The sequence below is a fragment of the Pleurodeles waltl genome, chromosome 2_2 (assembly GCF_031143425.1).
Source record: "Pleurodeles waltl isolate 20211129_DDA chromosome 2_2, aPleWal1.hap1.20221129, whole genome shotgun sequence".
In the NCBI taxonomy this organism is placed as follows: Eukaryota; Metazoa; Chordata; class Amphibia; order Caudata; family Salamandridae; genus Pleurodeles; species Pleurodeles waltl.
The window spans coordinates 821,627,983-821,655,730 of NC_090439.1; positions in this window are offsets into that span (position 1 = coordinate 821,627,983).

The following is a 27,748-nucleotide window of genomic DNA, read 5'->3' on the forward strand; positions in this document are numbered from 1 at the left end:
GTGCAGTTGGTAATAAGTTTCTCTTCCCCTTGTACAATCCATGTAGGTCAGCGCCCACCAGAAAAAATATATTTGGCGTGCCATCGCCAAGGACGTCCGGACCCTGGGGAACTACAACAGACGGAGCACCCCCTGCCGGAAAAGATGGGAAGACATTCGCCGCTGGAGCAAGAAGACAACGGAGGCTCAGCTGGGGATGGCCTCCCAACGTGGGAGGGGTGCCCGTCGCACCATGACCCCCCTGATGTTCAGGATCCTGGCGGTGGCGTACCCGGAGATGGATGGGCACTTGAGGGCATCACAGCAGCCACAAGAGGGTGAGTACACTCTCATCCTGCTGATTTAGCGCGCAGTGGTGGGATCTGGGTGGGGGGGGGCTGTGGGTTCCCCTAGGCCAGGGCAAGTTTAGTAGGCAAGGTCCCTCCGTAAGGCAGGCCATGTGGCACCCCATCCCACCTCTGTAGAGTGCCAAGTACACCTAGTCATGCCCCTGTGTCATCCCTGTTTGCAGATGTCGTCCATATCCTAGTAGGCCATTTCCCAGGGATTGAACAGTGGCAAACCACCCACTGTAGAGACTTGAGAGACTGTGGCTTTGCACTCCCCAGGATTGAACAGTGGGCAACCCACCCACTGTAGAGACTTGAGAGACTGTGGCTTTGCCCTCTCCAGGATATGGCAGTGGGCAACCCACCCACTGTAGAGACTTGAGAGACTGTGGCTTTGCACTCCCCAGGATTGAACAGTGGCCAACCCACCCACTGTAGAGACTTGAGAGACTGTGGCTTTGCACTCCCCAGGATATGGCAGTGGGCAACCCACCCACTGTAGAGACTTGAGAGACTGTGGCTTTGCACTCCCCAGGATATGGCAGTGGGCAACCCACCCACTGAAGAGACTTGAGAGACTGTGGCTTTGCACTCCCCAGGATTGAACAGTGGGCATGTGGCCCCCTCGTGGATTTGGTGTCGTGCACTCAACCGGCTGAGGTGCCCCCCCTTTCCCTCCCCCTGAGGTGCCTGTTTTCTTGCTATCTGATGCCCCTGCAGTGTTCTCTCCGTCATGGTTGGGGATCTTGTGCGGGCCGCGCCCATACCGTGTGGGCCCAGTGTTCCACGGACTTCATTGGAATACTACCTGGACTACTAAGCTTGGTGTATATTTTGTTTATGGTGTATATAGATATTTTTGCGTACTTGATTTTAATATATTACAGTTTCCTTTTGTCTTTGCATTCTTTCGGGGGGTTGGGGCGGTGTAACTATATTGTTTAAAAATGTATTAGTGTGTGTGTTGTCATGGGTGAGGGTGGGGGTGGGGGTGTTGCGTGTTGCGTGGGTGTGTCACTCTCTTTTCCCTCCCCCCTCTCCTGTGTTGTAGGTGCAGTACTCACCGTGGTCGTCGCTGCCGGCGTTCGTGCTCCTGGTAGAGGAGCAGGAAGACTATCGCAGGTAGAATTTGGAGTTCCGGCTCCATGGTGTCTTGGTTCCTCGTGGGGTGTGTAGTGGTGAGCGTTTTCCCTTCAAAGTCCTGTTTCCGCCATGTTTTTATCCGCGGTGAATCCGCCCCGGAAAAGGTGACGGATTGGTAGGTTGTGATACTCTTTTATTTTTTCCTAAGTTCTTCCGTCCCAGCCTACCAAACAAATTGAATAATCCATTCTAGTCATGTGTCCCATATTTATGGCTATGTGAAGTGTTTCCAAAGTACATTTCCCAGAACAGATCTTTTTTTACGCCTGTTCAGATTTTTCCCTTTAGACCTTCGTCTATACAGTGAGTGAATAAGCTGAAGCTTAGGCACACAATGAATTGGTGATCACTGACACTCCCCTATTCAGTAGCAAAAGCTCTACCTACCCGCCTAATCCCTCTGCTTTACTCTGTAGTAGAGTAAGTCAAGTTTCCTTTCCTTGCTGCCCAGTGAATTTATTTGTTTGAAATAATTTGTATGTGGTGGGTGAGGCCAGTGAGTAAAGTGGGACTATCAAGTGCCTGATTTGCTTTCAAGTTTGGCATAAGGGATAGTCTGTGACGAATGTGCCAAATACAATCTTTAGAGCCCCTATCCTTTCCCTGTAGTGCAGTGCATCATTTTTCCCACTGTCTACTTTTGTCAGACAGGATAAATATATCTGCATTTTATACATGACATGTGTGACATATCTTATTTATACATCTGCCTTTTTGGACTCAGGGTAGAAACTAAGTGAAAGGCATTTAGGGAAGAGTAGAGCTATTGGAATCAAACAACAGCAAAAGGGGGGGGGTAAACAAATCACAGGAGATTCAGAAACAAAGTCCTGGTCCTGTGTATACTGTTCCCGACAAATGTATAAATCAAAAAGATATACACAGTTCCATTGCAAAAGTATGTATCTATAAATCACAGGTCTCTGGGAGTCAAAATATTTGAAGCAAGAGCCCTCACTCACCATTCAGTGACATGCTTCATCATAGGGCTATGCTCCTCGCCAGGCTGGCACTGCAATGCCTGACGGACCCCACGGGGGGCTCTTTGCCGGAGATCTTTTGCAAAAGATAACTAGCCGGTTAAAAAGAGTACTGGTCTAGGATTGGTATGAAAAAGAAAAGCAGTTAAAAATGACTAGAGGTAAAACGTAATTTATTAAGATGTCTGACCTCTGACATGATTAAAAAACAGAAGTTGGGGAGAAAAGAGAACAATGTCTAAACTCCCCAGAAAAACAAAAAAATTTTGTAGTAGTCACTAAGTCTCTCAATTTGGAGTATAGTGAAAGTAGACACAGGATCCACTGTGCTACACATAAATCTTGGTCAACATGTTTCTCGCTAGTTAGTCAAAAATGATCTAGTGCGATTCTTCAGGACTGAAACACCTACCTAATCCTTAAATAATTGGTAGCCCGTAGTAGGGAATAAATAATTAACAGGAATCTGGAATATAGGACAAAAGACATAAGTTATAAATATATACCAAACATTCACAATGTGCATAGTGTCAACAGTTAGCAACCGCACACTCGTGAGAACTCCCTTCAGTGAAGTGCACGGAAAGCTAGTGTCAAGAAATACGAAAAGGCAAATATGCCACGGTGCTTACCCTCCATATTTTAGAGGATGGGCCCCATCGGGGAAAGCACCAAGCTTACGTGGTCCGATAAGTTCTAAGTATGTATAGAAGTAGAAAGAAGAATAAAATAAATAACCATAATGTTAATTGTCAATTCTGTTATGATCGTACAACTGAGAGTCATGCGTCTATGCAGCATAAGAGATACAAACTAATTTGTCTCTTTAAGGAATATATAGACACCACAAGTTAGAAGATACCAGCCAAATGTAGAAATAAGATGTCTAAAACTCAACAGAATAAGAAATACATATGTATATGTCCTTAAGAATAGTAGCCATGGCCATCTACACTAATGCGGTATGGACGTACAAACACTGAAAGATGTACAGCTCAAGGTCTAACAGAGAAAAAAATCCAAGAAGGAACATGCAGTTAAATTTCAACATGCTCATGCACTGTCAACCAGAAAATCCAAAATTTCTTATACCCACACCTATAGTAGAAAAAGTGAATACGCGCTCGCGTCGTGAGGCTGACTGCCTCCGTAGCGGCAAAAGAAGTGTCATGAACTAGTACTCAAGCCAATCGGAAACTCCATATTCACATACATATATTAGAAAAAAATGAATACGCGTTCATGCAGCGAGGCTGACTGCCCCTGTAGCGGCAAAAGATGTGTCAAAAACTAATATTCCGGCCAAGTGCCGTGAATTCGGAAAGGGGAAACAAAATATTATTCAGACAAAAAAACTGTATATATATGATTACCTGCCCGTGTGATTTGAGATATATAGGCATGACTGTTTAGGGAAGGAGTGGGCTCATTGTGGGTGGAAAGGGTGAAATTTCTATTTGTTAAAAATAAAAAGAGGATAATTGTTTCACTTGATTTATGCCTCAAAAGTTTATTTTGGTGTTTTAGTTTGCACTGTTGTTTTTAAGTGTAGCCTTTTTTTTTTAAATCTACTAAAAAGTGTATGTCACTTCCTTATACCCTTGCTCTTCTGCCCTCTGCAACAATATTGGCCACTAGGGGATGGTTGCCATTGCCTATTTTGCCTACAAAATCCTAGATTCAGTTAACTATTAACTAAACAAGTTTACTTCAATCCATAGTTCTTCTCTTACCTGAATAGATGCTAAGGAGTTTTGTTACTGCAAGGTTTTTCCCAAGGTGGCATCTTAAGGGGGTTGTAGGTAGTAGTATTAGCAGGATAGAGCATTAACATGGAAGACAAAAGGTGGCACTCCCACCTATGCAAACTCCAACCACAGGATTAATCAAAAGGTCATCCATCACTGTCAACTAGATTGCAAGAAAACTGGGAGTGAGTGGGTCATCTTTTATCATAACTTCAGGAAGACTGAGACCAGACTACCACAATGACAGTATTTGTCACACAACAAAGAAGACCTGATATGATAATAAAAACTAGCGTATCAACGTCTTCTGAGCAATGGTGGGGATCTAGTATTTTAAAAGTAAACTTAGGAAATGAATAGATGGATTCGGGAGAAGTTGGTTCAGAGTCAAGAGTGGTTGGACAAGGTTAAGCTTTTACACAACACACAACAAAACAGGCCTTAATTATGATGTTGATGGAGCTGGTGTGGAATATTACTCAGGTAATAGAAGGTCATGCAGTGAGTTGGTGTTGCTTGCACCACATCCGCCCAAGCAAGTGTGTGATCCGTTTATGGTGTAACATTAAGTCATACCTCAATAAATCACACAGCCCAGGGGAAGAGGGTTAGGGGGCTTGATGATTGGATGGGAAAGGGGATTGTGGAAAGGTGTGACAAAGACAAACACTACACAAAAGAAACCATGACAATATTCATTGGGGCATCTAACAGCACACTATCATCAATCTGTTGTGGAAGGAAATGATGAAGGGATAAGTATGACACAGTTCAGTTAAATGTAGTGCAAAAAGTATTTCTGCCCCAGAAACACCCAATATAGTAAATCTCTAAATGCTATGTCTTCTAGGTTTGAAAAATGCAAATTATGGAGGATTGAGGTTAAATCACCCAGCTCTAAAAATTCAGATTGTTAAAAGGAAAATGATACTGTATTGCCAAATTGAGCGTTGCATCTCCATTTTTCTTGGAATGTCTGTCACTCTTGGGTTCCTGGCTGAACCTGTCTAGTAGGTAAGCTGGAGTCATCAGCTTTTTCCAAGTTTTGTTTGTGCAGGAGAGGACAAGGAGAAGACCTGCGTCTTGAATAAAACTTTGAGTGCATTATAGACTAAAGGAAAAGGACAAAGGCAAGCAAGGGAAGCTTCATGAGGAGTCAGGAGTGTAGCAAGAAGACTCAGAGGCAGAGCAAGAACATAAAGAGCAGCTTCACGTTTGAACCAGCAATGCAGAAAACACATACTCAGCAGCATTTCCCAAATCAACACACCTCTCTCCAGTCCACAGAGCTGAGTGAGAACTAGGTCTCAGATTCTTCACTATCATCATGGTTTCTCTTTGAAGTAGTTTCCCCCTGAGTCCTTCCATCCTCCTCCTCCTGAATCTGAGGAACTTCATCCCAGTCCCAAACCGAGTGAGGTAGACCTGTGTAGGCAAGTGCACTGTTGTTGAAGAATAAATAGAGAAACAGAACTGGAGTATTTTGTATAGATTTGTGGTTGGTAAGTAAAGTGACTGGTCTGGTCGGCAGGTAAATGTCACTAAGTTTGAAAAGACCATTCGCTTTCAGGACAAAATGATCACCCATCAGCCCCCAAACGTTGCAAATCATCGAATCATGTTTATAAGTTTGTTTAACTCCCTCCCTCTCTGTCAGCCACCACCTACATCATCAATCATCATTCACAATCTCCCAATATATCACCATTCATTGGTTCAATAGTTAGTAGTTACCTCTTCCAATCCAAGCATGGTGGCTGAACAATAGATTATCTCCTCCATTGGTAGCAAGTATGAACACATTGGAAATTTGCATTGTCACTGGCAGTCTTTTAATCAATGATCTTCTGGTGCAGCCCTGCTAGGTGATGTAAAAAAAAGGATAGGCAATGTCATGTGAGAGAGGCAGGCATTGTCTCCAATGTCCTTAAGGGAATGTGGGGGCTTCTTCACTGCACATGGGTCCAACTCCAATCTGGCCATATAATATGTGACTAAACAAATGTTGGGGAAGCATAAATCTGACACAAACATAATGGTCCACCAGCATTTTTTGGGGAAAGAAAGAGAGAAATAAATAAAGGAAGAAAGAAGAAAGAAAGTAAGAAACAAAGAAAGAAAGAAAGAAAGAAAGAAAGAAAGAAAGAAAGAAAGAAAGAAAAGAAAGAAAGAAAGAAAGAAAGAAAAAGAAAGACATTAAGAAGTTCAATAAGAAATAATTAAAAAGTTCTATGGTGGCACTGGCATACTCAGTCCGGAAAGTAGAGTTCATCCTCAAACTCAGATGGTTCACCCAGAATTTGGTAAGCAAACATACTTGATTCTGACTATTCATCCTCTTCCTCCTCCTGTGGTGTTTTGGGAACAGTGAAATCAGGTGATATAAAATGCTGGTTCATTTCAATCATGGTTAATCTCTCCAAGTTTTGATGCGCAAGACTGGTCCTTCTCACTGTAACAAGTGCACCAGCCGCACTGAACACACGTTCAGCAGAAACCCTGGCTACAAGACAATTCAGATACTTTATTGCCAGCCTACTGAGTTCTGACGATTGGCACATCTTACCATACCAATACACCAATGGGTTTTGATCCACATACACCTCTTTTGGGTCATCCAGATAATCCTGGAACATCCTCTGAATTGTCATTGGTGCCGCCACTTGCTCGACCTCTTTTGCCTTCGCCTCAGCACTGGATTTAAGACCTGACACTTGAAACCAAGCAAATGCAGAGGTTGGGTCAAATCCTTCTGATGCTGTTGCTGCCAGTTTTCTTGTTTCTGGTGTTGCTGGCTGTGAGACAAGACTGTTCTCTCCGGAAGTTGAAGGTGGCACCCCAGAACTGAGTGGGACTCTAAGGCTCTCATTACAACCCTGGCGGTCGGTGTTAAAGCGGCGGTAATACCGGCAACAGGCCGGCGGTAAATAAAATGAGATCACGACCACGGTGGAAACCGCCAACATAGACAGCCACTTTAACACTCCAACCACCACGGCAGTAGCAACAAACACCACAGCGGTAACCGCCAACAGACAGGCGGAAGACAATGTACCGCCCACCCTATCAGAACCCACCAATCCGCCAGCTTTCCCGGGGCGGTACCAATGCCATCAAAAGCTCAGCGGAAACAGTACTTGGAAAGGAAACCACTCACCTCTCGACAAGCAACGAAGAACCAGGACGCCATGGAGCCCGAGCTGCACATCTTTCCCATGCTGGTGTATCTTCTCATACACGACGGATATCAAAGGCGGCGGCGATGACCACTGTGAATATTGCACCTAGCTCACGGTGGGGGTAAGAGAGTGACACACACAGGCAACACCCCCACCCCCACCCTCACCCACACCATACACACAAAAACATGCAGCAACATTACCCCCTGGAAGAGCGCAAGGACAAAAGCAATAGAGTGCAAATAGTGATATTTTGAAATATGCAGATATAGTTAACGATTAAAAAAACAGTATATACAAATATTTATAATATGTACAGAAGGCCGCACACTGTCCTTTGCAAATGTCCATGGCCCACTGGGCCAAAAAATCATGGGCGAAGCCCACACTTGACTCCTGCCTCAAAACGGAGAGAACACTGCAGGGGCATCAGGTCGAAAACACAAAGGCACCTCAGGGGGGAGGGGGCGTGCACCTCAGCCAGAAGATGGTACTAAGCCACTGCTCCTGGAGGGGGCAACATGCCCACAGCGATGTCCTGGGGAATGGAAAGCCACAGTCTCTCCAGTGGGTGGTTTGCCCACTGCTTGGTCCTGGGTAGTGCAAAGCCACAGTCTCTCAAGTGGGTGCTTTGCCTACTGCTTGGTCCTGGGGAGTGCAAAGCCACAGTCTCTCAAGTGGGTGCTTTGCCCACTGATTGGTCCTGGGGAGTACAAAGCCACAGTATCTCAAGTGGGTGTTTGCCCACCGCTTGGTCCTGGGGAGTGCAAAGCCACAGTCTCGCTAGTGAATGGCTTCTCCACTGGTTCTGGAGGGGGGCCTGTGCCCAGTCTGCTTCATCCTGCCAAGGATTGTGATAGTTGATGCATTTCTCCACTGGTTCTGGAAGGGGCCTTGTGCCCAGTCTGCTTCATCCTGCCAAGGCTAGTGATAGTGGATGTATTTCTCCACTGGTTCTGGAGGGAGCATTGTGCCCAGTCTGCTTCATCCTGCCAAGGATAGTGATAGTGGATGTATTTTTCCACTGGTTCTGGAGGGGGCATTGTGCCCAGTGATGCTGCACTTGGGGTGTGGCATTTCACATTCCCTCACTTGGGTGTCTGATTTGCACGAGATTTGCATGGAACAGGTAGCATGATACTCCATAGAGGCATAGCCAGACTCCATCCTGCGGTGACTAAGGCTGCAAACTGGTGGTAGTGCAGGTGCTGGTGGGGGTGCTTCAAGTGGTGGTGGGAGGGTCCAGGCCGTCTCCTGCAACCCTGGACGGCTGCCCACTGGGGATGCTGCTGCTGACAGTTGTAGTGTCACCGGCTGGGCATGTGGTGGTGCTGATGGGCGGTGCAGGTAGTGGTACTTGCGGTGGTGTCTGTGGCGGAGATTCTGCCGGTGCTGGCCGTGGTGCAGGTGCTGGTAGTGGTGGGGGGAGACACCAGGCCGTCTCCTGCAGCCTCGGATGGCTGCCCACTGGGGATGATGCTGCTGACAGTTGTTGTGGCAGCGGCAGTGCAGGTGGCAGTGCAGGGGGGCGGTGCAGGTGGCGGGGCAGATGGCGGTGCAGGTGGTGGTGCCTGAGACGGTGCTTTCCGCAGTACAGGTTGCGGGGCTGTCGGTACTGATGGTGGGCACCAGTCCCTCACCTGGAGCCTCCGAGGCCTGAAGTGCCTTGCCTTGTGTTTTCTTCCCCTTCCCCACCTTGGCAGATTCTACTTGGACCTTGGCACTGGCAGCTTGGGTTTTGGAGGAGGCCTTGCTGGGTGGGTCGTGCTTCTTGGCCTTGCTGCATGCTGGCCCCTTCTTCACCTTGGCAGGTGGCGGAATGGGTTGGTCCTTTGCAGGGGTTGGTGGTCTGACGGGTGCCCCCTTTGATCCACTGGGACTTGCAGGTACCTCAGCGGACGCCAACTTGGTGGCTGGGGTGCTGGCCTGGGATCTTGACAACCTGGCCCGAAGGGAAGGACAGGGGAGGAGGCATAGGGAAGAGGTCAATGTTTGCAAGGAAAACTTTTTTAGACACACTGGGACGGGAAGATGGAGAGGGTTTGGGAGTGGAGGAAGAGGGAGTGGTTGTAGGAGGTGTACGTCTGCTGAGTTTGGGTGAAGGTGCATGGGCTGGATGCTGTTGTGCGGTGGATGGCTGTTGGGTGGGTGGGTGGTTGCGTTTGTGTACTTTGGGAGGAGGGGTCACAGACACACTGGGAGAGGACACAGGGGATGTGTGCATGGTTGTGGGGGTGGTGACTGCCAGTGAGGAGCATGTAGTGATGGGCCTGCTGGTGATGGAGGTAGTGGATGAAGATGTAGTGCATGCAGGTGTGAGTGGAGATGCTACTGGGAGGGAGGTGGAGGAGGAGGAGGAGGGGGACACGGTGGAGGCGGTGGATGTTGATGTGATTGCATGGGCATGGTGCTTGTGTGAGTGCCTGTGAGATGAAGTGTGATGCTTATGTTTGCCTGAGCCACTTTTGTGTGGTGATTTGGGTGCATGCTGGTCTGAAGGTGTGCTTGGGATAGGCTGAGGTAGAGGGGATTGGGTCTGGGTAGTGGAAGTTGGAGGGGGGAAACTGGACACAGGGACAATGGCTGCCATCAGTGCTGAGGCCAGAGCCTGAAATACTCTCTGTTGGGCTGCCACGCCAGAGTGAATGCCCTCCAGGTATACATTTGTTTGTTGCAAATGCCCTGCTAGACCCTGGATGGCATTCAGTATGGTTGACTGCCCAACAGAGAGGGATATCAGGAGGTCAATAGCCTACTCACTGAGAGCAGCAGGGCTGACTGGGGCAGGGCCTGAGGTGCCTGGGGCGAAGGAGATGCCCACCCTCCTGGGTGAGCGAGCATGGGAAACACGCTGAGGGGCTGCTGGGAGGATGGTGATGGTAGGGGGGTGGCAGCTGTACCTGTTGTTGGGGTGGGCACAGAGGTGTCCGCCACCACCAAGGAACTTCCATCAGAGGAGGAGTCGATGTCAGTGGTCTCCCCTCCTGTCCCCATTCTGTAGCTCCCCTCACCCTTTGTCCCACTGGTGCCTTCACCCTCAGTGGATTCAGCCTCCAGGCCCATGTGGGATGCAGCTCCCTCCATCGGCAATGCCTCTACTCCTCTGCCAAATGATGCTAATGCACACAAGGACAGGGTGACAAAACAAAAAGAGGGTGAGAGACAGAGGATACACTTGGTCAATGCCAGCAACAACACTACAGTTGGCGTACACAACACACAGGGAGCTGCCCTATGCACTAGGCCATGCCCAACCAGTCACTACAATAGTCACCAGCCCATGGGATACAATGCGTAACACCAGCATTTGCACAACTGACACCCACAGGACCCTGACCAGTAGTAGATGGCCACTTACACCATTGGGGTAGGAGTGCACCAGAGCATGCACACAAGGGACCTACCCTGCCATGATCGCCCTGGCCTAGGGGAACCCTCAACCCACATCCCCCACCCAGCTACCTCCTAAAGCACGTAAAGTCAGCTTTCTGAGTCTGCACTCACCCCCTTGTGGCTGCTGTGATGCCCTCAAGCGCCCATCCAACTCCAGATAGGCCACTGCTAGGATGCAGAACATCAGGGGGGTCATGGTGCGACGGGCACCACGTTGGGAGTCCAGCCCCGGCTGGGCCTCCGCCATTTTCTTGGTCCAGCGGTGCGGGTCCTCCCATCTCTTGCAGCAGTGGGTGCTCCGCCTGTGATAGACCCCCATGGTCCACACCTCCTTGGTGATGGCACGCCAAATACTTTTTTTCTGGTGGGCGCTGACGTGGAGGGAAAAGACAGCAGAAAAGGAAATCACTCACACGTCCGGACTGGCATACCCATTGCCCACCAGTTCCCACCCATGCCCTGACGCACATACACTGACCAATTCTCATGCAGCACTCAGGCCAGGATGCCTCAGCACCCTCCAACATGTGGCTTACATCCACACCACTCCAAACATGCATTGCCCACACATCATGCTCACAGTGTACTCACCTGTTTGTCTGGAGGACCATAGAGTAATGTGTACTGGTGTAGGACCCCTTCCACCAGTTTCTCCAACTCCTCCGCAGTGAAGGCAGGGGCCCCTTCCCCAGACATATGAGCCATTGTCGCTTCCAGACTCAGGTCACAGCAGCACTTGCAGTGTAGTTCCTCTCCTGTTAAAGGTCAGGTAGCAACTGAGTGAATAGTTAGAAAATGGCGGTGACATCCGCGGCAGTGCATACCGTCACCGCCGGCATACATCGCCATTGCTCCTGGAACCCATAGGGCTCAATGATAACCAATGCGAAGTTGCGCAGCGGTCATTGACCGCCTACTGCAACGGCGCACAACGCTAGCGCACTTACCTCATTTCCACTTGTCCCTCCTTACAGGTCAGGCAGCCATCATTTCAGGGTGGCACACGGCATGGCACCTAACTGCGTCACAGCACATTTGGGCAGAAATACGGACAGACAACACCACACACAGATTGACTCACATTACTGCAAAAACACTTGTGCAACCTATGTCGTATATGCCCCTCTGCTCAACATTCTCCTCCATAGGGCACATCCGCTGGGGCAGATGATGGGATGGGGTCATCCTCCGGTGTACTGACCCCTGGTGACCTGTTGACAATGGAAGACAGACACATCATTATCACCTACAAACTTGATCGTGCCACAATCCAAGAACTGTGTGCCCAATTGGAGCCAGACCTGATGTCAGCTATCTGCCATCCCACAGGTATCCCCCCTCTAGTGCAGGTCCTGTCAGTGCTCCATTTCCTAGCAAGTGGTTCCTTCCAAACAACAGTGGCCATGGCAACAGGGATGTCTCAGCCAATATTCTCTAACGTGTTGACCAGAGTGTTATCTGCCCTGCTGAAACACATGCGCAGCTACATCGTGTTCCCCCAGGTTTAGAATTTGGCCACAGTGAAAGCTCACTTTTATGCCCTGGGACATATCCCCAACATCATTGGTGCCATTGATGGTAGACATGTGGCATTTGTCGTCCCCCCCAGAGAAATGAACAGGTTTACAGGAATAGAAAAAGCTATCACTCGATGAATATGCAGACGGTGTGTTTGGCGGACCAGTACATCTCCCATGTGAATGCCAAATATCCTGGCTCTGTGCATGACGCCTATATCTTGAGGAATAGCAGCATCCCATATGTGATGGGCCAACTCCGGAGGCACTGGGTGTGGCTAATAGGTGAGCCCACGGTCCCCACACAGTATAAGTAGGTGTCTGGGTATGGGGTTGTCCCTAAGGGTTAGTGTGTGTCTAATAGTTGTCCCTCAATATATACAGGTGACACTGGTTACCCCAACCTCTCATGTCTACTGACCCCAGTGAGGAGTGCCAGGACGAGGGCAGAGGATCATTACAATGCACATGGGTGTACAAGGAGGATAATTGAGAGAACCTTCGGCCTCCTGAAGGCCAGGTTCAGGTGCCTCCATCTGACTGGTAGATCCCTGTACTACTCACCCAAGAAGGTGTGCCAGATAATCGTGGTATGCTGTATGTTGCACAACCTGGCCTTGAGACTCCAGGTGCCTTTTCTGCAGGAGGATGAGCTTGAAGATGGTCTTGTGGCAGCGGTAGATCCTGTGGACAGTGACGAAGAGGAGGCAGAGGAAGAAGATGTGGACACACAGGTAAGAGACTGTAACTCCACTTTTCATTTCAGTGATCTGTTGGACATTGTACATGGCAGCCTCTTACCCTATGTCTATGGACACTGACTGTTCCCTTTGGAATCTCTATTTTCAGATCTGTGTGCCCCATTCTGGCTCCTGCTATATGTACTGCTGCCCACCAAAGGTTTTCCTGTAGTATATTTAACTGTACATATACCTTGCAATGCTTTGATAATGTTCAACTGATACCTTTGAGATTCATTATACTGACTCCAGTATAGGATTTGTTTCAAGGGTGTTTAGTTTTGTGCCAATAAGTATAGGGGTATGTGCAAGGGGCTGGGGGGCTGGCGGAGGAATGTTCAATTAGAGTCCAGTCTCTTGGTATCACAGGTGCATTGTCCAATGGGGCATAGGAAGGGAAGCAATGGCAGTTCAAGGTGGACTGGGTAACAGAGTGGGACAGAAGGGTGACAATCAGGAGAGTCCTATTTCCTGGCAGGGGTTTTGGCAATGTTCTCTGTCTTCTGCCTGGATCGCAGGGACCGTTTGCGGGGTGGTTCTCCTTCTGCAGGGGGTGGCGTGCTGGTGTCCTGTTGGTCCTGTGGCAGGGCGTCCTGTCCACTAGCGCCGGTGGAGGTGTAAGGCTGTTTCTCGGTTTGGCTAGTGTCAGGCGCCCTTTGTTGTGTCACTGCCTCCCTCATGCTCTTGCCCATGTCAGCCAGCACCCCTGCATTGGTGACCAGGAGGGTGTATATTTTTGTTAGGTCCTCCCTGATTCCTAGGTACTGTCCCTCCTGCAGCCGCTGGGTCTCCTGCAGCTTGGCCAGTACCTGGCCCATGGTCTCCTGGGAATGGTGGTATGCTCCCAGGATGTTGGAGAGTGCCTCGTGGAGAGTGGGTTCCCTGGGCTTGTCCTCCCCCTCTCGCACAGCAGTCCCCCCAGCTTCCCTGTTGTCTTGTGGCTCTGTCCCCTGAACCGTGTGCCGACTGCCACTGACCCCAGGTCCCTGATCGTCCTGGGTTTGTGGGGTTGCCTAGGGTCCCTGTAGTGGTGGACACACTCCTGATTGACGTGTCCTGGGGACAGTGGCATGGGCCTGCTGGGTGGGTGCTGTGGTAGTGTTTCCTGAGGGGGGAGGCTCTGTGGTGGGTTGGGACTGTGGCAGGGTAATCGACTGTCCAGAGGTCCCTGTTGGACCAGGTTGGTCATCCTGATCCTGGCGTGCAGAGCTGCTGTCATCACTGTGAGCCTCTTCTGGAGGGAGGGACTGGATGTAGCTGGCACCTCCTCTCCGGTGACGTTGGGTAGGGGTCCTGTTGAGATGCAAATGCATTGTTAATGTATCTGCGTGTGCCAACTTGTGCATGGGTGTGTTTCCCTCTATGATTGTGATTTCCCTGTCGGCTTGGCCTTGTGTAAGTGGTGATTTTGTGGGCTGGGTGAGTCTCTCTATTGGGCATGCTGGGGTGATGGCTGTCCATGCAGGCCGGTGAGTGATGTCCATGCATTGGTGGTGTATGCAGGGCTTGGTATTGGGATGGGTGGTTTGTGCTAGTGGGGTATATGTGATTTGGTGGAGTGATGGGGGTGAGGGTAGGGGTAAGAGTTTGGAATGGCATGCAGGTAGGGTGGGGGATGAAGTAGTTAAAATTTGACTTGCCAGAATCCAGTCCTCCTGCTACTCCTGTGAGGCCCTCAGGATGCATTATTGCCAAGACTTGCTCCTTCCATGTTGTTAGTTGTGGGGAAGGAGGTGGGGGTCACCCGCCAGCCCCCTGTACAGCAATCTGGTGTCTTGATACCACGGAACGCACCTTACCCCATAGGTCGTTCCACCTCTTCCTGATGTCATCCCTGGTTCTTGGGTGCTGTCCCACGGCGTTGACCCTGTCCACGATCCTCCGCCATAGCTCCATCTTCCTTGCAATGGACGTCTGCTGCACCTGTGATCCGAATAGCTGTGGCTCTACCCAGATGATTTCCTCCACCATTACCCTTAGCTCCTCCTCAGAAAACCTGGGGTGTCTTTGGTTTGCCATGGATGTGGTGTGAGTGATATGTGTGAGGATGTGTGGGGTGATGTGTGGGGTAATGTGTTGTTGTGTATGCTATGATGTGCGTGAATGGTGTATTGGTGATGGTGTTCTGTGCCTCTGACTGAGTGGGTGCTCCTGGCTTGTCTCTCTCAGTTAGCTATATTTGTTTCTGTTGTAAGGGGTTGTGGGTATTGTGGGTGTTTTTTTATATTGGATTGGGTGTGTGGGTGTGGTGTGTGTATGTGTGTCAGGTGTGTGTATTTAGAATTGTCCAATGTGGTGTAGTTTTGTATGTGTGTGTGTATTTTGAGCGCAGTGGTGTGTACCGCCAATGGTTTACTACGGTTGAAAGACCGCCGTGTTGACTCGTGGGTCATAATACTGTGGGCGTAGTCCTGTTGGCGTAACGCTGTGGGTTTTGCTATCGCCAATTTATCACTAACCTTTGGTGTGGCAGACTTGTGTGGGTGTCTGTATTGTGGTGGTATTCTATGTGTGGGTCATAATACCCGTGGCGGATTACCGCCACGGTCAAGGTATGTTGGCGGGCGTTAGCACGGCAGTAGGCGGCATTTACCGCCAGGGTTGAAATGAGGGCCTAAGTTCCAGCTGTTCTTTTTCCAGTTCTCTGGCTTGATCAACAATCCACCTCCGGTTTTTTTAAACATCCCCTCCAGAAAAAGGAATGAAAGAGGAAAGATTTTTTTTGTAGCATGGATCAAGTAGGGTGGCACAGTTGTACTCTTTAGATGAGATAATGTAATTTTCAAGTGATAGGTTAGGCTCTCAGGCAAGGCATGCACATCTGTGTTTTCATTCACACTTCCAAGTGTGTACCTTTCAGACACCTTCTTTAGCTGGTCCTGTAGCAGATGCAGCAACAGTATAGCTTGGCTCATTGTAATGTCCTTCTTGCTAACTTCCCATGTGAAAACCTTAAAAGGGAGCATTTGACTGGACCCCATTTGTCCACATCCATGGTCATAACTTTCCCAATTGCAACATCTCCTCTTATAATTCCATAGGAACAACTTTTTTTGTGTTGCTAATAACTTTGGTACTGTTTGATGAATCTTTCCAAAAAGGTGCTACTTTTTACTAGTTTGGGCATTAAAAATGTCAGGGTGATCCTTCAAGCTGAGTGCCGATAAAAAAGTGGGGGGTCTCACAATGCAAAATCCCCAGGCCTTTTCCATAGACTTCTTTAGGCAGGGCTACAGTAAAAACTGCTGAAAAGAATTACTCCAGATTTGTCAGGAAGCTAGATCATGGTTTGTAGATTGTGCTTTTTGTGATTTGGTGTAAATCCAGTCAGTAGTTTTTGAGAAATTAATAAGGATTAAATAGCTGGATGTTTTAATTTCACAAGATTCTCTAGAAACTCTCTCAGGATTGCCAATTAAAAAATATAGGCCCTCATTACAACCCTGGTGGTCGGTGATAAAGCAGCGGTAATACCACCAACAGGCTGGCGGTAAAAAGAATGGAATTACAACCATGGCAGAAACCGCCAACACAGACAGCCACCTTAACACTCTGACCGCCACAGCGGTAGAAACAAACACCGCGGTGGTAACCGCCAACAGACAGGGGGAAGACAATGTACCGCCCACACTATTACAAGGCACCAATCCGCTAGCTTTTCCGGGGCGGTACAAACGCCATCAAAAGCACGGCGGAAACAGGAATTGGAAGGGAAACAACTCACATCTCAACACCCAATGAGGAACCAGGACGCCATGGAGCCCGAACTACAGGTTTTACTAATGTTGGTGTATCTTCTCCTCTACCAGGAGTACGAAGGACGGCGGCGACGACCACAGTGAGTACTGCACCTAGCACACAGGGGAGGGGAGGAGGGAAAAGAGAGTGACACACACATGCAACACCCCCCACCCACAACAACACACACACATATCCAATCACAGATACACCCTGTCACCCCCTGGAAGTACGCAAGGACCAAACAAAATTAGTTTAACTAGTGTAATATTCAAACAATCAGATAGCCCAAGAGAACAGTAAATAAGCAGTATATGCAAATATTTACAGCAAGTACCCAAGTCCGTACACTGTCCCATTAAATGTCCATGGACCAGTGGTCCCAAAAAGCATGGGTGAAGCCCAAACATGACACCTGCCTCAAAACGGAGAGAACACTGCAGGGGCATCAGGTCGAAAATAAAAAAGGCACCTCAGGGGGAAGTGGAGGGGGGCACCTCAGCCGGATGATGGGACGACGCCACTGCTCCTCGAGGGGGCACCATGCCCACTGCTTGGTCCTGGGAAGTACAAAGCCACAGTCTCTCAAGTGGGTGGTTTGCCCACTGCTTGGTCCTGGGGAGTACAAAGCCACAGTCTCTCAAGTGGGTTGGTTGCCCACTGCTTGATCCTGGGGAGTACAAAGCCACAGTCTATAAAGTGGGTGGTTTGCCCACTGCGTGGTCCTGGGGAGTACAAAGCCACAGTCTCTCAAGTGGGTGACATGTTCCACTGGTTCTGGAGTGGACTTTGTGCCCGGAGTGCTTCATCCTGCCAAAGGACTGTGTTAGTGGATGCTTTTCTCCACTGGTTCTGGAGGGGGCTTTGTGCTCAGAGTGCTTCACCCTGCCAAGGACTGTGTTAGTGATGCTGATGTCCGCTGCAGCATCCCATATGTGATGGGCCAACTCCAGAGGCACCGGGTGTGGCTAATAGATGGTACACATGTGGCATTCACCCCCCGCAGGAATGAACAGGTGTACAGAAATAGAAAAAGCTACCATTCAATGAATGTGCAAATGGTGTGTTTGGCAGACCAGTACATCTCTCATGTGAATGCCAAGTATCCTGGCTCTGTGCATGACGCTTACATTTTGAGGAATACCAGCATCCCTTATGTGATGGGCCAACACCAGAGGCACTGTGTGTGGCTAATAGGTGAGCCCAAGATCACCACACTGCATGAATAGGTGTCTTGGTATGGGGCAGTCCCTAGGGGTTGGTGTGTGTCTAACAGATATCCATTGACATTTGCAGGTGACTCTGGTTACCCCAGCCTCTCATGGTTACTGACCCCAGTGAGGAATGCCAGGACAAGGGCAGAGGAACGCTACAATGAGGCACATGTGTGAACTAGGCGTATTATTGAGCAGACTTTCGGCCTCCTGAAGGCCAGATTACGGTGCCTCCATCTAACAGGTGGCTCACTATACTACTCACCGAAGAAGGTGTGCCAGATCATCATGGCATGCTGTATGTTGCACAACCTGGCTTTGCGACACTAGGTGCCTTTTCTGCAGGAGGATGGGCCTGATGATGGTCTTGTGGCAGCTGTGGAGCCTGTGGACAGTTAGGAAGAGGAGGCAGAGGAAGAAGATATTGACAACCGAAACAACATCATCATGCAGTACTTCCAGTGAGACACAGGTAAGAGACTGGCACAGCTCATCTCATATCTGACTACTGTAGGACATTGTATAAGTGAGCCTTTTAACCTCTGTATATGGACACTGACAGTTCACTTTGGCTTTCCTTTTCACAGACCTGGGTACCTCATTCTGCCTTCTGCTATGTTTACTGCTGCCCAACAATTGTCATACATTGGCATGTGCAAATGAACATTAACATTGATATTTGTCGAAGAAATTCTAATAATACATTTGTGAAAGTACAGACTGACTCCAGATTGTTTTGTGATTCAAGGGTGTTTATTTAAGTGCTAATAAGTAGAGGGGGATGTGCAATGGGCTGGGGTGATGGTGGAGGAATGTCCAGGATAGAGTCCAGTCTATTTGTATCACAGGTGCGTTGTCCAAGGGGGCATAAGAAGGGGAGTAATGGCAGTTCAAGGTGGACAGGGTGACAGAGTGGGACAGAAGGGTGACAATCAGGAGAGTCCTATTTCCTGGCGGGGTCTTGGCAATGTTCTCTGTCTTGTGCCTGGATCGCAGGGACCGTTCGCAGGGTAGTTCTCCTTCTTCAGGGGGTGGGGTGCTGGTGGCCTGTTGGTCCTGTGGCGGGACCTCCTGTCCACTAGCATCAGCGGACGTGGAAGGCTGTTCATCATTCGGGCTGGTGTCAGGGGCCCGGTGGTATGCCACTGTCTCCCTCATGGTTTCGGCCATGTCTGCCAGCACCCCTGCAATGGTGACCAGGGTGGTGTTAATGGACTTCAAGTCCTCCCTGATCCCCAGGTACTGTTCCTCCTGCAGCCGCTGGGTCTCCTGAAACTTGGCCAGTACCGTGCCCATGGTCTCCTGGGAATGGTGGTATGCTCCCATTATGTCTGAGAGTGCCTTGTGGAGAGTGGGTTCCCTGGGCCTGTCATCCCCCTGTCGCACAGCAGTCCTCTCAGCTTCCCTGTCATCCTGTGCCTCTGTCCCCTGAACCGGGTGCCCACTGCCACTGACCCCAGGTCCCTATTCGTCCTGTGTTAGTGGGGTTGCCTGGGGTCCCTGTAGTGGTGGACACACTGCTGATTGACGTGTCCTGGGGACAGTGGCATGGACCCGCTGGGTGGGTGCTGTGCTGGTGTTTCCTGAGGGGGGAGGCTTAGTGGTGGGTTGGGACTGTGGCAGGGGAAACGACTGTCCAGAGGTCCCTGATGGGCCGGGCTGGTCATCTTGATCCAGGTGTGCAGAGGTGCAGTCGTTACTGTGGGCCTCTTCCGTTGGGGGACTGGATATGGCTGGCACCTCCTGTCCGGTGACGTTGTGTAGGGGTCCTGTTGGGGTGTAAATGCATTGTTATTGTATCTGTGTGTGCCATCTTGTGCAATGGTTGTGTTTCCCTCTACTACTGTGCTTGAAATATCGCCTTGGCCCTTATGTGAGTGGTGATTGTGTGCCCTTGGTGAGTCTCTCCGTTGGACATGCTTTGGTGATGGGTGTCCATGCAGGTCTGTGATGGGTATCCATGCTTTGTTGTCACATGCAGGGCTTGGTATTGGGATGTGTGGGTTGTGATAGTGGGGTATATGTGAGGTGTTGGGGTGATGGGTGTGAGGGTAGGGGTTGAGGTTTGTGATGGCATGCAGGTAGGGTGGGGGGGGATATAATAGTAGAAATAGGACTTACCAGAGTCCAGCCCTCCTGCTACTCCTGCGAGGCCCTCAGGATGCATGATCGCCAAGACTTGCTCCTCCCATGTTGTTAATTGTGGGGGAGGAGGTGGGGGTCCACCACCAGTCCTCTGTTTGGCTACCTGGTGTCTGGATACCATGGAACGCACCTTCCCCCGTAGGTCGTTCCACCTCTTCCTGGTGTCACCCTGTGTTCTTGGATGCTGTCCCACTGCGTTGACCCTGTCGACAATTCTCCGCCATAGCTCCATCTTCCTTGCAATGGATGTCTGCTGCACCTGTGATCCGAATAGCTGTGGCTCTACCCGGATGATTTCCTCCACCATGACCCTGAGCTCCTCCTCAGAAAACCTGGGGTGTCTTTGAGGTGCCATGATGTGGTGTGAGTGATGTGTGAGGTGATGTTAGATGTGATGTGTGGGGTGATGTTTTGGGGTGTGTGGTGTTTTGTGCGTGGATGGTGTATGAGTGATGGTGTTGTGTGCCCCTGGATGCTGGTGTTGTCTTAGCTTTTCTCTCCCTCTGCTTCTTCCAAAAATGTCATTGTAAGAGCCAATCAAGACCCCGAGGAGCCCAACCCCTGGGGCCTTCTCACAAGCTATGTCCCAGGGATCCCACCCCCAGGACAAAACGGTTTTGCCTACCCACACCAGAAGAGAAACCTGTGTGTGCTTCTAAGCAGGAACAAACACAAAGGCGGTCATTACAACATTGGCGGTAAAAGCTGCTTACCGCCGTGCAGAAGACCGCCAACACACCGCCGCGGCCGCGGAATTCCGCCACAGCTAATATGACCCACATCTCGGAACCCACCAAAATTCAGACACCCACACAAGTCCGCCACACCAAAGGTCAGTGATAAACTGGCGAAAACAAATCCTCCACCATCACGCCAACAGAAATACGCCCACACTATCACGACAAACAAATCCACGTGGCGGTCTTTCAACCGCGGTATTCCATTGGCGGTACACACCGCCGCGCTAAAAAAACACACACATTTACAAAACACAACCACATTGGACAATTCGAAATACCCACACCTGATACACATACACACACCACTCCCACACACCCAATACAATATAAAACACACACCCACATCACCCACAAACCCTACTACCAAAAATCGAGAACGAAGCACAGAGAGAGACACCACCAGCAAGTACAACAGCATCCACAGGCACATAACACCATCACCCACACAACTTCCACGCACCTCACACAACACACCACTACATATCACCACACTTATCACAACACACACCACCCCACACATCACCTACACCACCCCATGGCACGGCAAAGACAGCCCAGGTTCTCGGAGGAGGAGCTCAGGGTCATGGTGAAGGAAATCGTCCGGGTAGAGCCACAGCTATTTGGAGCACAGGTGCAGCACACCTCTATGGCAAGGAAGATGGAGCTATGGCGAAGAATAGTCGACAGGGTCAACGCAGTGGGACAACACCCAAGAAATCGGGAGGACATTAGGAAAAGGTGGAACGACCTACGGGGGAAGGTGCATTCCGTGGTCTCAAGACACCACCAGGCGGGTCAGCAGACTGGCGGCAGACCCCCACCTCCTCACCCACAACTAACAACATGGGAGGAGCAGGTCTTGGCGATTCTGCATCCTGAGGGCCTCACAGGAGTTGGTGGAGGAATGGACTCTGGTAAGTCAAATCTTAACTATTACATCCCCCACCCTACCTGCATGCTATCACATACCCCCACCCTCGCCCTCACCCCTATCACTCCAACTCCTCACAAATGTCCCAATATCACAAACCACAGATCCCAACACCAAGCCCTGCATGAAACAACAAAGCATGGACACCCATCACTAAAGCATGCCCACTGCACATAGCCATACACCCCCTAAACCATCATCACACAAGCTCCCACCCAGGAATGCCAGCACTGGGGTACACGGTCACCCACCCATTGCACACCATGCCACACACAGATGCAATAATCATGCCTTTCCACCCCTGCAGGACCACTACCCAACGTCACCAGACAGGAGGGTCCAGACATGTCCACTCCACCCACAGAAGAGGCCCACAGTGATGACAGCACCTCTGTCCAACTGGATCTAGATGACCAGCCTGGACCATCGGGGGCCTCGGGACAGTCGGTTCCCCTCACACAGGCACAGGCCACCACAGACCTTCCCCCCTCTGGAAACACCAGCACAGCACCCACCCTAGCGGGCCCATACCTCCGTCCCCAGGACACGTCAATCAGCTGTATGTCCACCACTACAGGGAACCCAGGATAACCCACCACCCCAACAACAACAGGGACCTGGGGGCAGTGGCAGTGGGCACACGGTCTAGGGGACGGAGGCCCAGGAACACAGGGGAACTGGGAGGGCTGCTGTGCGACAGGGGGCGGACAGGCCAAGGGAACCCACTCTCCACGAGGCCCTCTCCTCCATCATGGGAGCATACCACCACTCGCAGGAGACGATGGCAACGGTACTGGCCAAGTTTCAGGAGACCCAGCACCTGCAGGAGGAACAGTATATGGGCTTCAGGGAGGAACTCAGAACCATCAGCTCCACCCTGGGCACCATTGTAGGGGTGCTGAAGGAAGTACTCAACATCAGGAGGGACACTGTGACACTCCAAGGGGCCCCTAACACTAGCATGGACGAGGAACTGCCCACCACCTCCGCCGGCGCTAGTGGACAGGACGACCCGACACAGGACCACCACACCAGCACCCCACCCCCTGCAAAGGGAGAACCACCCCGCAAACGGTCCCTGAGATCCAGGAACAAGACAGAGCACGATGCCAAGACCGCCGCCAAGAAATGAGACCACCCTGATTGTCATCCCACTGTCCCACTTTGTCACCCTGTCCTTAATTAAACTGCCCCAGCTCCACTTCCTATGCCCATATGGGCAATGCACCTGTGAGACTAATAGACTGGACTCTGCCATGGACACTCCTCCGCCATCACCCCTCACCATTTAACTTCCCCCTCCAATATTGAGCACAAAACAATCTGGAGTCTGTCTGTGATTTCGAAATAGTGTCTTTGCAATTACAGTGACAAAATGTTCCTGAAATAGTAATGTCAACATACCTATGTCACACAGCTCTAGTCCATGAGGAATCTAAGCAGATGACACACGTTGAGACCCACATCTGTGAAACCGTAAGGGAAAGTGACAACTTAGTGACCATACATTGGGTGAAAACGACAGACAGTAGAGAGGTAGCAGTGTAAAAGTACATGTAGTAGGCAGGAATGTATTCTCACCTGTGTTTCACTGGAAATATTGCTGGATCACTGAGTCCCTGTTCTGCATGTCTTCTTCCTCTGCTTCATCCTCATCACTGTCCACAGGCTCCACAGCTGCCACAACTCCGCCATCTGGACCATCCTCCTGCAGAAAAGGCACCCGTCGTCGCAAAGCCAAGTTGTGAAGCATACAGCAGGCCACGATGATCTGGCACACCTTCTTTGATGAATAGAATAGGGATCCACCTGTCATATGCAGGCACCTGAACCTGGCCTTCAGGAGGCCGAAGGTCCGCTCGATCACCATCCTAGTTCGCTCATGGGCCTCATTGTAGCATTCCTCTGCCCTGGTCCTGGGATTCCTCACTGGGGTCAGTAGCCATGACAGGTTGGGGTAACCAGAGTCACCTGCAAATGGCGAGGGACAACTGTTAGACACACACTAACCTGTAGGGATAACCCCAGACAACCATTCCCACTGTCTTGCTTCCAGGGGCTCACCTAATAGCCACACACGGTGCCTCTGGAGTTGACCTATCACATAAGGGATGCTGCTATTCCGCAGGATGTAGGCGTCATGCACTGTGCCAGGGAACATGGCATTCACATGGGAGATGTACTGGTCGGCCAAACATACCATCTGCACATTCATGGAATGATAACTCTTCTGTTTTCTGTACACCTGTTCATTCCTGTGGGGGGGACCAAAGCCACATGGGTCCCATCAATGGCACCTATGATGTTGGGGATATGTCCAAGGGCATAGAAGTCACCTTTTACTGTAGGCAAATCCTCCACCTGAGAGAAAACGATGCAGCTCCGCATGTGTTTCAGCAGGGCAGACAACACTCTGGACAATAGGCTGGGACATCCCTGATGCCATGGCCACTGTTGTTTGAAATGACCCACTTGCAAGGAAATGGAGCACTGATAGCACCTGCACTTGAGGGGGGATTCCTGTGGGATGGCGGATTGCTGACATCAGGTCTGGCTCCAACGGCTACACAGTTCCTGGATTGTGGCACGGTCAAACCTGTAGGTGATTATCAAATTTCTTTCCTCCATTGTCGACAGGTCCACCAGCGGTGGGTACACCGGAGGATTCCGCCATCTCCTCACATGTCCCAGCGGACGGTGCCTATGAAGGACAACAGCAAGCACAGAGTCAACCAACTCAGAGGTACGTACCCACAGCTTACACAGAACACGAATCATAATCCGAAAAGTGGCCTGTATGTGTTTTGAGACTAGGCCTAGGTATGTGTGACGCAGTTGAAAATGAGGCCATGTGGGCCCCTGAAATGGCGGCTGCCTGACCTCTAAAGTGGGACAATGGGATGTGAGGTAACTGCGCCGGCGTACACCGTTGCGGTAGGCGGTCGGAGACCGTGGCGCAATGCTGCATTGGTTAACATTGGACCCTATGGGTCCCAGGAGCCAATGACGATGTACGCCGGCGGTGATGGTACGCACCGCCGCGGACGTGACCGCCATTTTCTATCACTTCAATCACTCGATACCTGACCTTCGACAGGAGAGGACCTACACTGCAAGTGCTGCTGTGACCTCAGTCTGGAAGAGACAATGGCTTGTGCGTCTGGGGAAAGGGCCCCTGCCTTCACATCGGAAGAGTTGGATAAGCTGTTGATGGGGTCCTCCCCCAGTACACGCTACTCTACGGTCCTCCAGACCAACAAGTAAGTACACAGGGAGCATGTTGTATGCGCTATGCCTGTGTGGAAAGGGCTAGATGTTAGAAGGAAGGGGGCTGAGTGCTGCGTGCATGTAAGACGGTGAGTGCATGTGCCACATGGCAAGGGTAGGGATGGGGGCCACTCACTTTGACGGTGCAGTTGATAATGACTTCTCTTCTTCCCCTGCACATTTCATGTAGGTCAGCGCCCACCAGAAGAAGGATATTTGGCGTGCCATCGCCAAGGACGTCCGGACCCTGGGGGTCTACCACAGACGGAGCACCCACTGCCGGAAAAGATGGGAGGATATTCGCCGCTGGAGCAAGAAGACGGCGGAGGTTCAGCTGGGGATGGCCTCCCAACGTGGGAGGGGTGCCCGTCGAACCATGACCCCCTTGATGTTCAGGATCCTGGCGGTGGCCTACCCGGAGTTGGATGGGCACTTGAGGGCATCACAGCAGACAAAAGGGGGTGAGTACACTCTCATTCAGCTGACTTTGCGCGCAGTGGAGTTGTCTGGGTGGGGGAGGAGGGCTGTGGGTTTCCCTAGGCCAGGGTGAGTTCCGTAGGCTAGTCCCCTCCATAAGGCATGGTCCTGTGGCCCCCCCACCTCTGTAGAGTGATAAGTACAGCTATTCATGCCCCTGTGTCATCTATGTGTGCAGATGTCCTCCATAGCCTTGTAGGCCAATTCCCAGGAATTGCACTGTAGAGCCCAAGTGCGCGGCGTAGTGCAGGGGGCTTCTGTGTCTGTCTTGTCCGCCAACGGTAGCGGTAATCCATGCACTCAACATGTCTTTATTCTGTTTCCCCCCCCCTTTTTGTGGTTTCTCTGTTCTTGTGTGCATTAGCATCATCAGACGGAGGAGCAGTGGCACCGGAGCACGAGGGAGCTGCATCCCACATGGCCATGGAGGGCCACACTACGGACTCTGAATTCACCAGTGGGACGGAGGGCGAGGGGAGCTCCACGGCGGGGACAGGAGCTGAGACAAGTGACACGGACTCGTCCTCTGATGGGAGCTCCCTTGTGGTGGTGGCAAGATCTGTGCCCCCCACATCTACAGGTACAGCCGCCACCCCCTACCAGCACCGCCCTCCCAGCAGCCCCTCAGCCTTCGCCCCGTGCCCGCTCACCCAGGAGGGTGGGCATCACCTTTGCCCCAGGCACCTCAGGCCCTGCCCCAGTCACCCCTGCTGCCCTCAGTGAGGAGGCCATTGACCTCCTCAGGTCCCTCACTGTTGGGCAGTCTACCATTTTGAATGCCATCCAGGGTGTAGAAAGGCAGTTGCAATAAACTAATGCATTCCTGGAGGGCATTCATTCTGGTCAGGCGGCCCTTCACCGAGCCTTTCAAACTCTGGCCTCAGCACTGATGGCAGCCATTGTCCCCGTGTCTATCCTCCCCCCTCCAACTTCCTCCACCCAGACCCAATCCCCTGTACCTCTGCCTATCCCAAGCACACCATCAGACCAGCCTGCACACACCTCACCACACAAGGGAAGCTCAGGCAAACATAAGCACCACACATCCCACAGGCACTCACGCAAGCATCACACACATGCAGACACACCAACATCCACTACCTCCACTGTGTCCCCTCCTCGTCGTCTCCCTCCTCCCTCCCAGTCTCGTCTACACACACACCTGCATGCATTACCCCTTCAGCCACTACGTCCCTCACCAGCACACCCACCAGCACACCCCGCTCACGTGCAGTCACCACCCCCACTACCATTCACACGTCCCCTGTGTCCTCTCCCAGTGTGTCTGTGATGCCCCCTCTCAAGATACACAAACGCAGCCACACACCCACCCAACAGCAATCCACCTCACGACAGCCTCCAGCGCATGCACCTGCACCCAAAGTCACCAAACGTACACCTCCTACTACCACCACCTCTTCCTCCACTCCCAAACCCCCTCCAGCTACCCGTCCCAGTGTGTCCCAAAAACTTTTCATGTCCAGCCTTGACCTTTTTCCCACACCTCCCCCACCCCGTCCATCTCATAGGTCCCGAACTAGCACCTTAGCCACAACATCTCCGGGACCAGTGGTGCCTGTAGTCACAGGTATGTGGAGTGCACCGGCCACCAGGACAGCCAGTGTGGCACGGAGCCACAGCACAGCCAGTCCCCCCCTGTGAAGCATCAGAAGTTGGCCAGTGCCCAGCGGGAGAGGGGGAAGACTCCAGCCACCAAAGCCGCTCCCAGGGGTCCCGGTGGGAGTGTGGACTCAGCTGTGACCCCTCCCAAGGTGGGGAAGGGCCACAAGAAATACGGCAAGTCTGGGAGGAGCAGCACGGCGGAGAAGACCGCCATCATCCCCGCTGCCCAGGAGGCCACCGCCAGCCCCAGCCCAGCTGCCCAGGAGGCCACCGCCAGCCCCAGCCCAGCTGCCCAGGAGGCCACTGCCAGCCCCAGCACAGCTGCCCAGGAGGCCATCGCCAGCCCCAGCCCAGCTGCCCAGGAAGGCCACCGCCAGCCCCAGCCCAGCTGCCCAGGAGGACACCGCCAGCCCCAGCCCAGCTGCCAAGGAGGCCACCGCCAGCCCCAGCCCAGCTGCCCAGGAGGACAGCGCCAGCCCCAGCCCAGTTGCGCCATGAAGGACTGCCAGCACAAGCCCCGTTGGGCCATGAAGGACCGCCAGCACAAGCCCCGTTGGGCCTTGAAGGACCTCCATCACAAGCCC